The sequence below is a fragment of the Nicotiana tabacum genome, chromosome 4 (genome assembly GCF_000715075.1).
Source record: "Nicotiana tabacum cultivar K326 chromosome 4, ASM71507v2, whole genome shotgun sequence".
Taxonomy (NCBI): domain Eukaryota; kingdom Viridiplantae; phylum Streptophyta; class Magnoliopsida; order Solanales; family Solanaceae; genus Nicotiana; species Nicotiana tabacum.
The window spans coordinates 102,464,311-102,480,084 of record NC_134083.1 but is presented as its reverse complement, the minus strand read 5'-3'; the positions used below and the strand labels follow the sequence as shown (position 1 = coordinate 102,480,084).

Sequence of the window (15,774 nt, the reverse complement as noted above, 5' to 3'; positions counted from 1 at the left end):
TTCTGGGTTTTTGTGGACATGGCAAGTGGGAAATACTTGTGGAGGAATCTCAAGTCATTGCAGAACGTTGACAAGTCAAAGAGTTATTAGGAAACATTCTGGAAAAGCACAAAAGATTCTGAAATTGTCCATTTCACCGACCAAATCTCAGTTTTTGTACAAGGAGGTTTAGAAGTGGCTAAGACAAGAAATGTAAACAATTATGCCAACCCAATGTACAAGTCATTATTTTTGTAGAGTTGTGTAATTAATTGACTCATCAATATAATGTATCTATTCGTTCCTTCCTTTCACTTTTCGGGACTTCTCAAGAAACATGTAAATTTTTCCTAATGTATCAAAAATCAATAGAGGGACTGAAAGAAATGTAACATGCCACCTCAAAAAGTCAAGAATCGCATTTAGAGAGCTATGGAAACCTAAAACATGGTAGTGTCTAACTTGTCAAATGCTTAAAAATTTACACATTTTGCTGAAATCTATATTGCCAACCTTCCTGCCATATTAGCAGTAATTGTAAATTGAAAATGCATTCCTGGCACAGTGAAAGTAGTAAAGTACTCACCTTCAGTGGTTTTGCTCAAAAAGATGTGATGAACAGCTAGTTAAACTTAAGGTAATATTGGGTATGCATTTACATTATGAACCAACAATGTTCTCCTTATATGAGTTCTACGAAATCCACTACTATCAGACAACTCCACTGTAAGAAACAGGAAGGACTAATACATATACAACTGGACTAACATATTCACACAACAGTAACTTTGTTGCAAAACCTTCTAACTCAAATCAGCTTGTAATTCGATTGACATGTATAACAGAGTAAGAATAGCATCTTGTGGGAGTGGAGCATACCTAGCAACATTGCAGCCGAGCCACATGGCCACAACCACCAGTGCTAGCAGGCTACTACTGGTTTTCCACAAAGCCAACCTGCAAATGAAAGGCAAAAAGTAAAATGCCACCTCTGCCTCCCAGTATCCATGCAAGTACCAATCTTGTATCCAGCATCTAACTTTCTGTCAAACAGGGCCATGAGACTACTAAACGTCAAAGAAAAATGCATGCCTGCTGTGTACATTATAGGAATAAAGAGACAAAGGCAGATCTGAGCACTTCTACGAAAGGACCTCTTTCTTCTTCATCAGGGATTTCTTCTTCCAACTCATCGACATTTCATAATAAAAAGAGAAGTTTTCCCTAGGATAATACTGTTCCCAGTATCTCTGCCTCCGCCAATTTCGTTTGCTATCAGCCCACCTGTAGGTCCTTACACCATTGCTGTACTCAAAGTTGTAGTCCCAATCTCCGCCCAATAGACTGTTATTATCATATTGATGTTGAAGGGCACAATCATACTGATTTCTAGTTGATTCATTAGACAATACCTGTCAAAGCCAACTGAACTTTGTCAATTGCGTTGAAACTTCAACCAAAAAGACTTGTTGGTTTTAAATAAAATGTTTATTGACGTGGGAAAAGTTAAAGCACTAGCATCCTTTTCATCAAATGCCCAAGAAACTTCAACCAAAAAGACTTGTTGGTTTTAAATAAAATGTTTATTGACTTGGGAAAAGTTAAAGCACTAGCATCCTTTTCATCAAATGCCCAAGAAGCACAAAAACCCAAACTTTTCACCACCGACAAAACCAGAATAGTAAATGAAGATAAGAAAAGAAGAAGAAATCAGCTTCTACTAAAAGAGCTACCATATATAGCAAAATTAAATTTAAAGCCAAAAATCGCAAATGAATCACCAACTTTCATACTCTTCCTATCAGCCCTTCGCCATTAAGCACCTCTCTGTATCTGCTCTGATTATCCACATAAGCTATTTCATTATCTCCTCATTATCCTGGTTTCTATGAACCTTTCTTTTTCAGTTTCATTCCTACAGATCCGCCAAGGATGTAACACCCAAACAGAACTCCTTAACCTTCCTTTCCCCCTGCTCCCCTCCCCTCCATCATCAACAGAATTCCAAGGCAATCCAAAGGAGTAAATTTGACGCCATAATAGTTAACACACTTAGGAGACGGAAAATTTGGCAATTATTGATTATAGCACTTTCTCACATGCTAGCATGAATAAAAATAGGGTGATCAGTTCTACTAATTTCATTACAAACAACTTACTCGTATCTAAAGATTTAGTTTATTCGAAAGGGTTTTAATTTCAAGGGCATACAACATCTGTGAAGATTGTAAAGCAACTGTGAACAAATGACCCCTCATCAAAACTTTGCACTTCCTTCTTTTGTAACATCCATATAGAAACTAAGTTTTCCTTCAATAGAAAACAGATATACATATTGAAGCATGTCATTTATTAACAAAACCATCCACACTCATGCTCGTTCGTTAAAGGAAAGTGTACACATCAACAGAATCTCTAGTGCTCTATAAGAAAGCGCTTAGTTTCACATCCATGAGGAAATCCCAAGTGTTTCCAGAACCAGTCTCAATGTTCATTTGACTCTTCAGTGAAAAGCCATTTGTAAACCCCACACAGAAAAATCGACGAGCTTGTCATAGTGGCTTCCTTGTTCATGCTGAAAAATGCTCATACGAGACATTGTTTAGGAATTGCTTCAGAAATGTAGAGTGGTTTCACAAGATAGCATCTCCACAAACATATACATCAATTACTTGGTTCGTTTTGATTAAAGCCTATTCAGAAAAAAGAGCCAACAGAATAGTCTACCATTTGCGAATCATTATAGTTTTCCAAATTCTGGACCAAGAAACATGTTTTGCCTCCTCCATGTCCAAACTGTCGAATACGACAGGACAGGTATGTTCAATAACCAAATCTGATTTGCGATAAATCTCCATGTCTGGTAAACTGGAAAATGAAGCTGCTCTCTGGTTTACGTTATGACAGATAAAAACTATTTTTTCCTTAATACTATTTGTCTAATATTTTCAACCATTAGAATAAGATAAACCTTTGAGCCTACTGTAAGAAACAACACTAACAACAATTATTTTCTTCAGCATTCTAAAGTCGACCATAAAATATGAGGGAAAAGAAACCCTTTTCTCTGCTCAAGCAAACAAATTATATACACAACATCCCCGAGCAATAATTACTCAGTTTCATGAAAATAAGAGACAAATGTCAAAACCAAACCGAAAGGAGTTACGCACTTCATATGCGAGACGTATTTTCTTGAAAACCTCATCAGCTCCTGAATCCTTGCTAACATCTGGATGATACTGCACTTAAGTGTTAATAATTAACTTTCAGGAATGTCACAGATGCTGGAAAGGAAACAAGAATATGGTGTCTCCAATTCAATCCAAAAAGTAAAAGAAAATACGATAAATAAGTGACCTCCTTGCAAGAAAATGATCCAAGTGAAGAAGAAAAATTAGTTCCAGGGAACAGTCTTAGTTTGTAACCATGCAAGAAAGTGTTCCCTGTTGAGACCGAGATGATGGGGTCAACACATATAAGCGTATCATGGAACATGCATCAAGCACTCTCGCTGGTTCAATTTTAGGAAAAGAGTGACACTGTCAGATAGTATGACAGTAGCCTCAGAAGAAACAGGAAAGTCATTCCTTGTGATCAATCCATAGATACTGATAGAAAATAAATAGGCACTCAAGACAAGTACATGTTCGAGAATCATTAAACAACTCCTTATCAATCTAGACTCCTTTCAATACAACAACAACAACAACAACTCAGTATAATCCCACTAGTGGGGTCTGGGAGGGTAGTGTGTACGCAGACCTTACCCCTACCCTGGGGTAGAGAGGCTGTTTCCGATAGACCCTCGGCTCCCTCCCTCCAAGAACTCCTCACCTTGCTCTTGGGGTGACTCGAACTCACAACCTCTTGGTTGGAAGTGGAGGGTGCTCACCACTAAAGCAACTCACTCTTGTACTTATGCAATTAATCAATATATGTGAATATAATGCATTTGATATTGGGAAAAAATCTTTTTAGTAGATATTCAGAGATTATGGCAATAAACAACAGGATGGAAACCAATAGCAGAATATTTGCACAAGTCCTAGCTCTGAGTTACTGTGACCTTGTTTTTCCTATTTTCTTCCCGAATTACTTGGCTTGTGATTGCCATTCATATGTTGTTCACTACATTTTTTTTTCTTTTTGAGAAGTTAAATTCCACGTCAATATATTATGCCAGAATAGAACCTGCATCATTTGCATCAAATTAAACACCCTTAACCGCTCAGCTCTCTCCCTCTACATATGCTGTTCACTGCATTTGTTTCAGGAAATAGAGAATTGGACAAGAGAAAAAGACTGATTCAGGCTAAGTACTGTTCCTCTAGTCATATGTTAGTTCTATAAATTTAACAGATATTTCATCTTTTAGGTTTCATCAATAGTTATTTGAGAAATAAAGGAGAAAACTATGTATTGTTGATGCAGCTAAACTTGTGAAGAAATTTACCCGATATAGTTTTAAGTATGTGTATCTTGACTTTTTACAGTTGCCCCCACTTCAACATTTTCCAGTAACATCTTTCTATATAGAATTAGAACGACAGAAAAAAATGACCTATTTATTTTTCTTATTTCATTCTGGTAACTAAGCATGATTGTTAACATATTGAGGCAATTCAGTGAAGCATTTTTTAGTCAACGCTTCACTTGAATCGCACAAGATATCAACTTTTTGGTCTTCTTTTCGTGCATTATTCTGTAAGGTTTTATACATGTCTGAGGAAAATACGAAGTAGTACCTTGAGAACGAGAAGACGATAGGACTTTTTTAGATCAGCAAAAGACGCATTGTTAGGCACACCAATCATACTATAGTGGTTTTGCTGGCTGCCACTGATAGCGGATGTAGAAACCTGGGTACAACATCGAAGTGTACTTCTTTGCTTGCTCCATCGTACCCATAGTCAATCAAAAGGGGAGCCAAGAAGAGGTAGGCCTCCATGATATTGTTTGCACTTATTCAAACCTCCATGATACTCCACATTCTGTTTTCAGGTATAGAAATTGAAAATATAAATGGACGTGTCAGCAAACGCTTTTGTGATTAAGCGAGTAATAAGTGATAATAGGGTGTGAACAAGAACATTCTTGCAGTAAATGGCCTTTTTCGTCAGAAATACGTGTTCAATATGATTTTTGTACTGATACAACGAAAACTGAATCAGAAAGATTAGCAAATACAGTGCCCACAAATCATTTCCATGTAGTACGTTTACTAGCTTTAGGATAAATTTTCATAAGTAGGAGTCATCTAGTTAACAGCTTTAGCTATTTTTCAAAGATCTCAAGATTGCAAGAAGATGTCTCATGAAACAATCTCTACTATAAAAACCATCAGCAACCTTATCTTGATTTCATTTTTGTGGATACACTCACAGCACGATTTCAAACTCCAAAAGGGTCATCATCTGCAATGCTGTTTGTTAAGAAAGTCGAACAAGTTGGGTTAAGTAGCATTAGTACAAGAAATGAACCTTAAACTTGACAAAATGAAAAATTCTCGATCAACTAATAACAAAGTATGGTACTTGGCATGAAGAATAAAAATAAAAATAAAAATATACGGTTTCTTTCCCTTTTGAAAATCGCAATCTCAAGATTAATAAAAACGACAACAAAAGAAAAAGAGTTGGACGAAGATACGCAGAAAAACAAATAACGGTAATAATTAGCCATTTCAGGGTCAAAAAATGAAGAAATGGGGAGATTTTCCCCTGCAATTACCTGAAGGCTGACGGTTGAGGGTGCGTTAACGATTCTCCACATATTTGAAGTAGAAGAAATGAAAGGGGAAGAAAGAATTGGATAATTTCTTGCTCTTTGTTTCATTCGTTTTATCTTATACCAGTGTTAAAACCCGCGCATAATTTGACATAATATTAATTTTGTAATTTTTTACTAAATTATAATTTTGAATTCATCAAAAAGTATAAAGAGATAAACCTTTTATTACTTTAATAAAAAATATACTAATATTTTTAATAAGTAATCATTTGTGTTTTATATTATCTTATGTATAATATCCTAATAGTTTCTTTATATTTTTATATTTTTCATTATGAAATTATGAGTTCCATTTATTAACTAAAATTTTCTACACGAGAAATTTAATTAGTATATAAATATTATAAAACTATCTTTATCCCCCTCTTTTCGTACATTCTTTTCTACTGTAATATTTACTTAGTTTTCTCATTTTGTATTACACTGAAAATTTAAATAATGAAACTTTGTTTACTAAATTATAATTTTGAATTCATCAAAAAGTATAAAGAGATAGACTTTTTATTATTTTAATAAAAAATATACTAATATTTTTAATAATTAATCATTTGTGTTTTATATTATCTTATGTATAATATCCTAATAGTTTCTTTATATTTTTGTATTTTTCATTATGAAATTATGAGTTCTATTTATTAACTAAAATTTTCTACATGAGAAATTTAATTAGTATATAAATATTATAAAAGTATCTTTATCCCCTCTTTTTGTACATTCTTTTCTACTGTAATATTTGCTTAGTTTTCTCATTTTGTATTACACTGAAAATTTAAATAATATAACTTTGTTTACTAAATTATAATTTTGAATTCATCAAAAAGTATAAAGAGATAAACCTTTTATTATTTTAATAAAAAATATACTAATATTTTTAATAATTAATAATTTATGTTTTATATATAATATATTATATTGTGTATAATATCCTAATAGCTTCTTTATATTTTTGTATTTTTTATTATGAAATTATAAGTTCTATTTATTAACTAAAATTTCCTACATGAGAAATTTAATTAGTATATAAATTTTTGCGCTATCGCATTTTTTTTTAAGTATTCTTCCTTTGTTATTTGTAGATGTACGATTTTTTTAATAATAATTCTAATTATAAGTCTTATATTTTTATAGTTTCCCATAAATTTATTTCTTTTGCTTATCTAATTGTAATATCCATTACTTTTATTTTTTTAATTTTAAAATAATTTAAAAATAATTTCATTATTTATTTTTAAATAATTTAAAACTCCAACTTTGTTGGAGCCGTTTTCCTAAAAATCTACACTTGTCGTCTTATGGTGCCACTTGGCATCATATAATTATTTGCTTTTCTTTATATATATTAGGAAGAAATTACTCCCAATTTGAATTGGTAATTTTTTATTTTATTTTTATTTTTATTTTAAAATAATTTTAATACTCCAACTTGAAACTACTCCCCAATTTGAATGAGTAATTTATTTTTTTATATTTTCATTTTAATTGATAATTATAAGATATCTACATTTGTTAATTCAAGTAGAGTAACCAATTAATTCAAAATTTAAAATTTAAAAAAATAGTTAGAAAGGTAGTTTATTTTGTCTTAACAATGCCACTTGGCTTTTTATAGTTATGACATTTGTCTTACTATAATGCTTTTGCTTCTGCTATTATATATAGATATATAGATAGATAGATAGATAGACTAGTCGAACTTGCCGAGCTTTGGGTGGTTATTTTGTAAAAAAACTCTTAATCCATACATACACTGTACAATCATAGCATCGTATTATATTATAAGTGTGAACGCTCTAAATCAAAGTTAATTTATAAATTTACCCATTTAATACTAAGTATCAGTTTTGCCCATCATTTTTACCCTTTAGAAGTAAAATAGTAATCGTACTTGCGCGATGTGCGGTTAATATTAATTAAATTAAATTATGATCGGACTTGTTTGAACATATTAGATCGTATTGCTTTAATAAATTTCAATTTCATCTTATTTATCAATATGATATACCTAATAATAAAATCTTTTTTGTCTGCACACTTTTTTTTGTAATATAAGAGAAGATATATATTATATTAATGTTGAAATATTTTTTATTTTAAATTTTATTCTGTTGTTGTCAATAATATTATCTGAATTTTAATGAATAAAATCTCTATTAAATTAAAGGGACTTATATAGTCAATTAGTTGTTTTTTGTTATGTATTTTTCTTTATTATATTATCCAATATTTAATATAATTGTATTATTAATAGAAATTTTTATTAGCATATTACTTTATTTAATATTTTTGTCTACTACTTCTTTTTGTAATATAATAGAAGATATATATATTATTACTCTTGAAATACTCTTTTTATTTTAATTTTATTCCAATGTTCTCAATAATATTGTCTAAATTTTAATGAATAAAATCTCTATTAAATTAAAGAGACTTGTATAGTCATTGAATAAATTTTTTGTTCTATATATATATTTTTTTTAATAATTATCCAATATTTAGTATTTTTACATTGGTAATAGAAATTTTTATTAGCATGTTACTTTGTTTAATATTTTTATCTACTATACTTTCTTTTTGTAATATAATAGAAGATATATATTTTAGTACTCTTTAAATATTTTTTATTTTAAATTTTATTCTATTGTTCTCAATAATATTATCTGAACTTTAATGAATAAAATTTCTATTAAATTATAGAGACTTATATAGTCATCGAATAACTTTTTTGTTTTGTATTTTTCTTTATTATATTATCCATATTTAGTATTATTTCATTGTTAATAGAAACTTTTATTAGCATATTACTTTATTTAAATTTTTGTATGCTACTTTCTTTTGATAATATAATAGAAGATATATATATTTATAATTTATATTTTATTCTATTATTCTCAATAATATTTTCTGAAAAAATAAACTTTGTATTTTTAAAAAGAAAAACAAAAATTATTAAGGAAAACAAAGAAATTTTGAATTGGCATTATTTTTTGTAATTTTAGTTTTTTATTTTAAAATAATTTTAAAACTCCAACTTGAAACTACCCTCCAATTTGAATGGACAGTTATTTTTGTTAATTTTCGTTTTTTATTATAAAATTTTTTATTTTATTATTTAATAAATATTTAAATACAAAAATAATAACCAATAACTACTTATGCCATGTGGCTTTTTTCTAGGCTACCACTTGGCTTAAGGAGAGGGCTTTTTTCTCTCCTTTTAATAATATATAGATTATCTCTTGGTTATTGATGTATAAAAATGTAACAACACTAGATTACAATATACAATGTATCTGATACACTTTTAAACTTGTGATTTTTTTAGTATTCCTAACTAATTAATTGTGCTACTTATTATAGTATGAACTAAGTAATTCATAAAACATCTCAGTTGAGACTTGAAAATATATTCCAAATGGAATACTAAGAGTCGCAGAGCTCGATCTCTCACTGCATATATAAGAGCTGACAGCCGGGTAGGAACGCGCACAACAATATAGGAGTTGGTTTTACCTTTAGTTACCGAACACTTTGATTTCATATCCTATCTACTGTTAAATTCCAAACGTTAATATTAAGTCGTGACGAACTATAACACTTTCTTAGGCATCTATAAAAGGAAGCTTGGGTCACATTGAATATGGTTTGCTTGTTTGGTTGATATAAAGCGAAGAAAACTGACAAACTAAAACAAACCAGAAGTGAGACTTTATGTAAGTGAGGGGTTCTAGCATTTTCCATTTCTTGTTTGTAAAGTAACAATCAAACCAGAAGTTGTTTCCTGAAGAAAAAAATGTGTTCTACTTATTTATGCTGTCATCGCCATTTGTATTAGTTTTTTCCTAAAATTTCCCTTGTAATTTTAAAGTGTTCATAATTATGATCTTATTACATTTTTAATTTTCATGCTTGTATTAACTTTTTAAATAAACACTAAGTTGAAGCATACAAATTTTGATGTTTGACATGCTTTATCTCAATCATTTGAAGCTGTTTAATTTCTCATTATTATTTATGAATATTTTTCGGGATGTAATGCCTGATGATCTCAACTCTCAAAACAATGAACTACGGAAGACCTCTAGAATAGTGAAATCTATTGTAGGAATGTAATTAAACACACAAATAAAATAATTTTTTCGTGACTTTTGAATTATTGTTTGAAGTTAAAAGGAATAAACTTCTAATTGACATTATAAACCCTAAAGGTTGAGATAGTATGCACTGTGTACATTGCAATAACGTACCCATAGATAAAAGTAACGTAGAGGATTTCAATCAGTGTGTCCAAACAATTAATGCATTCATATTCAAATAGCAATACAAGTACCGCATTTGAGTTATTTTCGTTTACGGAGCACAGAGCTCTTTTAAGTTTCTTTTGCTTCTTGCTTCTTACTTATCGTGTAACTAGTTTTTCGGCAAGTACATTGCACGTGTATGCCAAGTCATATTATATATGCCATCATAAAATAATATTAATATTATTAGAACAAAACTTTGAGTATATATATAAGTATACATTAATAGAAAAAGTAAATTTTTTTGTGATAGATTTATGTGGATTGTCGCATATTAAATAATTATATATGAAGTGCTTAATCTATCAAAAACATATGAAGTCTAGAAAAATTTATCAACTTGGCTAATTCGAACTAATTACATTGTCATTAACACGACAATATAGATATTTAATGTAAGATATATATAAAAATTAAATTTAGACGGCATCCGAACATGAGTTATGGTACGATACAGTAACTACCACTACTTAGTTTACTCCCCTTCTAAATTTCTTTGCTATTCTTTTATTAGTAAATTTCTTGCATATTTTTATTTCAACAATAAAAGCTCAAGTGTCTAATTAGGAAAATGTGAATGTTGGCACTCTTAGTTCTCATATATTTCATGTAAAAATAATAAATGAATACTGACATCTGTGTGTATAAAGTCGAGGTATATTTTTGTAAGGATTAGCACAACGAATACATTTAATCAACATCTTTCACTTTTATATTCAATAATTGGCCGGTTCATGGAATGTACGATGTTCTATAATGATAAGGAAAATACAATTCAAAGAACAAATAAAACACGAAGTGCCAACTATTTCTTTGCGCATAGAGATAAATATATAGAATCAAGACAGGAGAGAAGAATGAATTTTGGTCACGAAAGAAGTACTTGAGCTAAATACATGAATAGTCTTAAATTGGAGTAATATATATATATAGTGTTTTATAGTGGTTATATATATATATATATATATATATATATATATATATATATATATATATATATATATATATATATATATATATATATATAAAAGTATTATTTTTTTTTTTTAAACCCCTCCCAAATTAAGAAGATTTATAGTATTTTCACACTTCCCTTCCAATGTGACTCGAACCCAATACCTAACGGTCGTAGGTAAAGGTGTTTTTACCAACTGAGCAAGCCTCACTTGTCTACATGGTTATTGAGTACTATTAACTAAGTGACATCCAAAAGAAGATAATATATATAATGGTGTGAATTTTCAAGGAAAAATTTCATCTTCACTGACCATGACAATTTTCAAATGAAAGTTTATTATGAACTAATGCCAAAATCTAAAAGTTAGTTCCAAACAAATGCTATATGTACAAGCAATGGTAAGTATTTCATCTTTGACGGCATTTATATCTATTTCTCGTTCGAAGCCTTATTTTTCCTTCTAATTAATGAGATTCTATATCTTACTTGGGAATTCTCATCCACAATCTACCCATCATTTAATATTGTTTGGTTGTCTTTGTTATATTTTCACTCCAGAGCATGGAGACAAAGGTCAACCTATTGCTTCTCATTGTCATTTTTTGGGGTATTCATTTAGGAATAAAGCATACATGGTTCTCAACTTAAAGACTATGACTATGATAGTTTCTACAGCTTTATTGTAGAAATGGGATCAGTAGAAAATCTATTAATGAGTTAGGTTGTAATAGAAACCTTAAATTATTCCAAAAACTTTGCAATGATCAAGAGATAGTAATAAAATATCATCATTTATGAGCATTACATAGAATCAGATAAGGACACATAGAAATTGTACAAAAAAACACATAGAGAAGCATGCTCTCATCAACTCATAATCTGCAGGACATTAACTATTCATCTTATCAAGAAATTAAGAAATAAAATCATTTGCTTTATCTCATCATAATTAATTGGCAATGTGTAATTTGAACATAAGTTTGTGACCATAATGGATGATTTATATTGGCAGAGAAACACAAACAATATAATAAAGGGCAAAAGTCCAAAATAGCAAAGTAGAAGAAGTGATTCACGGGCAGAAACTTCCCTTCTCTTTTAGAAAATAAAGCACCACAAAATCTTTAAATAAACTAAAATGGTCAAATATCCCTATCCAAAAGAAACTGACACAATTAACTAACACTAACCAGTGAGTCATAAGAAGTTTGAACCGACAGTTTTTGCTAAGTAAACAGAAAATTGAACTTAGGAGTATATTTTTGTTGGATATAGATATCGTTGAAATTGTCAAAAGTCCCACATCGGTGGATGACAATTTTGAATGGGAATTTTACCCTATAAAAGGAGGCCTAATGTTTAGGATTTATGTACACCTCTCATTTGCCTTTTTTATCTTCTTAAGGCATTTGTATCTTCTCTCTTTAGTATTATTTCACTTGTAATTTTGGAGTGGAATAAAATATTGATTGTGTCCGAGGAAGTAGGTAAAATTGGCCGAACCTCGTAAATTCTGGTGTTCTTTTATTGTTGTCTTATTATTTTGTTTATTATTTAGTGGTTGTCATAATTTTTGGTATAGTAGTTGTGACTCATTCACACTATATACATTTGGCTTCCGCAACAATTAGTATCAGAGCCAAGGTACTGTCTAAGTATGCTCTGTGGTTGCAGCATAGTCTCATCTTCCACATTAGAAAAGATCTATCTTGGTAACTGAGTCAAGGTTCTGTCTGAGTATGCTCTGTGGTTGCAGCTTAGTCTGATCTTCCACACCAGAAAGGAAATAATCTTGATTTGTGTCGTGAGCTACTAAATAATATTTCTGTCAAAATGGAAGACAATAAACAAGAAGAATCTACATCAAGTGTCAATAATACATCATCGTTGGCATCTTCGCTTATGACAAGAATTGCGTCAAATGCAAAATTTGCGGTAGAAATTTTTGACGGGTCAGGACATTTTGGGATGTGGTAAGGCGAGGTTCTAGATATTCTTTTTCTACAAGGGCTAGATCTTGCCATTGAAGAAAAGAAGCTAGAAGTTATTGGAGAAGAAAATTGAAAAATTATCAATCATATTGCTTGCGGTACCATTCGATCCTACCTTGCTAGAGAGCAGAAATATCCATACACAAAGAAAACTTCTGCAAGTAAATTATGGAAAGCACTGGAGGATAAATTTTTGAAGAAAAACAGTCAAAATAAAATGTACATGAAGAAGAGACTGTTTCGCTTCACCTATATTCCTGGTACCACAATGAATGAACATATCACCAGTTTCAATAAGTTGGTCACAGATTTGCAAAATATGGATCCAACTGTTGATGATGGTGACTTGGCCTTGATGTTGTTCGGGTCACTTCCTAATGAGTACGAGCACCTTGAAACTACTCTACTCCATGGAAATGACGAAATTTCTCTCAGAGAAGTTTGTTCGGCTTTGTACAGCTATGAACAAAGAAAGGGAGAAAAACAGAAGGGCGGAGAAGGAAAAGCACTAATTGTGAGGGGTCGTCCTCAAAATCAAACGAGGACTAAGAAGGGAAGATCCAAGTCGAGATCTAGACCCAGCAAAGATGAATGTGCCTTTTGTCAAAAAAAGGGGCACTGGAAGAAAGACTGTCCGAAGTTGAAGAATAAGGCCAGACATAACAATGGAAAGGCCATTATGGATTCAAATGTAGCTGATTGTGATGATTCAGACTTCTTATTAGTTACAACAGAGTTATCAACATCATCAGACATATGGTTGATGGACTCGTCTTGTAGCTATCATATATGTCCCAACAAGGACTAGTTCATGAATTTTCAAGAAGGAGAATATGGAGTCATCCACACAGCGGATAACAGCCCTCTTACCTCATATGGCATTGGTTCAATAAGATTAAGGAGCCATGATGGAATGATCAGAACATTAACAGATGTTCGATATGTACCGGGTTTGAAGAAGAATCTCATCTCTGTGGGAGCCCTAGAATCAAAAGGGTTCAAAATCATTGCAGAAAATGGAGTGATGAGAATATACTCCGGTGCACTAGTGGTAATGAAGGCCAATCAGAAGAACAATAACATGTACCGCTATCGTGGTAGTACAGTTATTGGGACAACAACAGTGACATCCAGTGATGACAAAGAGACAGAAGCAACCAGGTTGTGGCACATGCGCTTGGGACATACTGGAGGGAAATCCTTCAAAGATCTATCTAATCAAGGATTGTTAAAAGGCGTAAAGACTTGCAACTTGGAGTTTTGCGAGCATTGTGTCAAAGGAAAACAAACAAGGGTTAAATTTGGTATAGCGATCCATAATACTAAAGGCATTTTGGATTATGTGCACTCTGATATTTGGGGTTCTTCCAAAACACCTTCATTGGGTGGGAAGCACTATTTTGTAACCTTTATTGATAATTTTTCCCGAAGAGTGTGGGTGTATACAATGAAGAGGAAAGATGAAGTGTTGGGAATTTTTCTCAAATGGAAGAGGATGGTGGAGAATCAAACAGGCAGGAGGATCAAGTGTATTCGCACAGACAATGGAGGTGAATACAAAAATGATCATTTCAATAAGGTCTGTGACAATGATGGTATCGTCCGACACTTCACTGTCAGACATACACCACAACAGAATGGAGTGGCAGAACGTATGAACCGGACTTTACTGGAGAAGGTACGGTGCATGTTGTCCAATGCTGGCTTGGGCAAAAAATTTTGGGCTGAGGAAATTATATATGCATGCCACCTCATTAATCGTCTACCATCTGCTGCCATTGATGGCAAGACACCATTTGAAAAATGGTATGGAAAACCTACTGTACATTATGACTCTTTGCACGTGTTTGGCTCAATTGCATACTATCATGTGAAAGAGTCAAAATTGGATCCGAGAACAAAGAAGGCTATATTTATGGGGATTACTTCTGGAGTCAAAGGATACCGCTTATGGTGTCCAGAGACAAGGAATATTATATTCAGCAGAGATGTTACCTTTGATGAATCTGCCATAACAGATAAGGTGACAGTTGAAGATGTCAAACAAACTGGTGGTGCATCAAAGCAGGTGGAGTTTGAGGGAAAATTTATTTTTCCTACGCAAGAAGCAGAGGAGGAAACAAATGAAGATTACCCTCTGGAAGAAGAGCCAGTAGAGAGGGAGATTCCAACTCAGGAACCTCGATAACAACTTGAATCAATAGTAACTAACAGGCCAAAAAGGACAATAACGAAACCTGTTCGTCTCATAGAGACGGTTGCTTGTGCAACCTCAATTGTAGCTGATGGTGTTCCTACCACTTATAAAGACGCAATCCAAAGTTCAGAAGAAGATAAGTGGAGGATTGCCATGAATGAAGAAATGCAGTCCCTTCATCAGAATCATACATGGAAATTGGCCAATCTCCCGAAGGGAAAGAAAATAATTGGGTGCAAATGGGTATTTGCAAAGAAAGAAGGATTTCCTAACCAAGAAGATGTTCGCTACAAAGCAAGATTGGTGGCCAAAGGATATGCTCAGAAGGAGGAAGTTGATTACAATGAAGTATTTTCTCCAGTTGTATAACATTTCTCCATTAGAATTATGTGGCTTTGGTAGCACAGTTAGATTTAGAACTAGTTCAGATGGATGTAAAAACTGCGTTTTTACATGGAAACTTGGAGGAGGAAATCTACATGAATCAGCCAGAAGGATTCAAAGTTGCTGGAAAAGAAAATATGGTATGCAAACTTGAAAAATCGTTGTACGGATTGA

The 15,774-nt window shown here is 31.9% G+C and overlaps 1 pseudogene; it reads right to left on the bottom strand.

Moving 5' to 3' along the window:
• Positions 1-589: 589 nt before the first annotated feature.
• LOC107827076 (uncharacterized) overlaps positions 590-15,774 on the bottom strand; it is a 51,887-nt pseudogene continuing 36,702 nt past the window's right edge.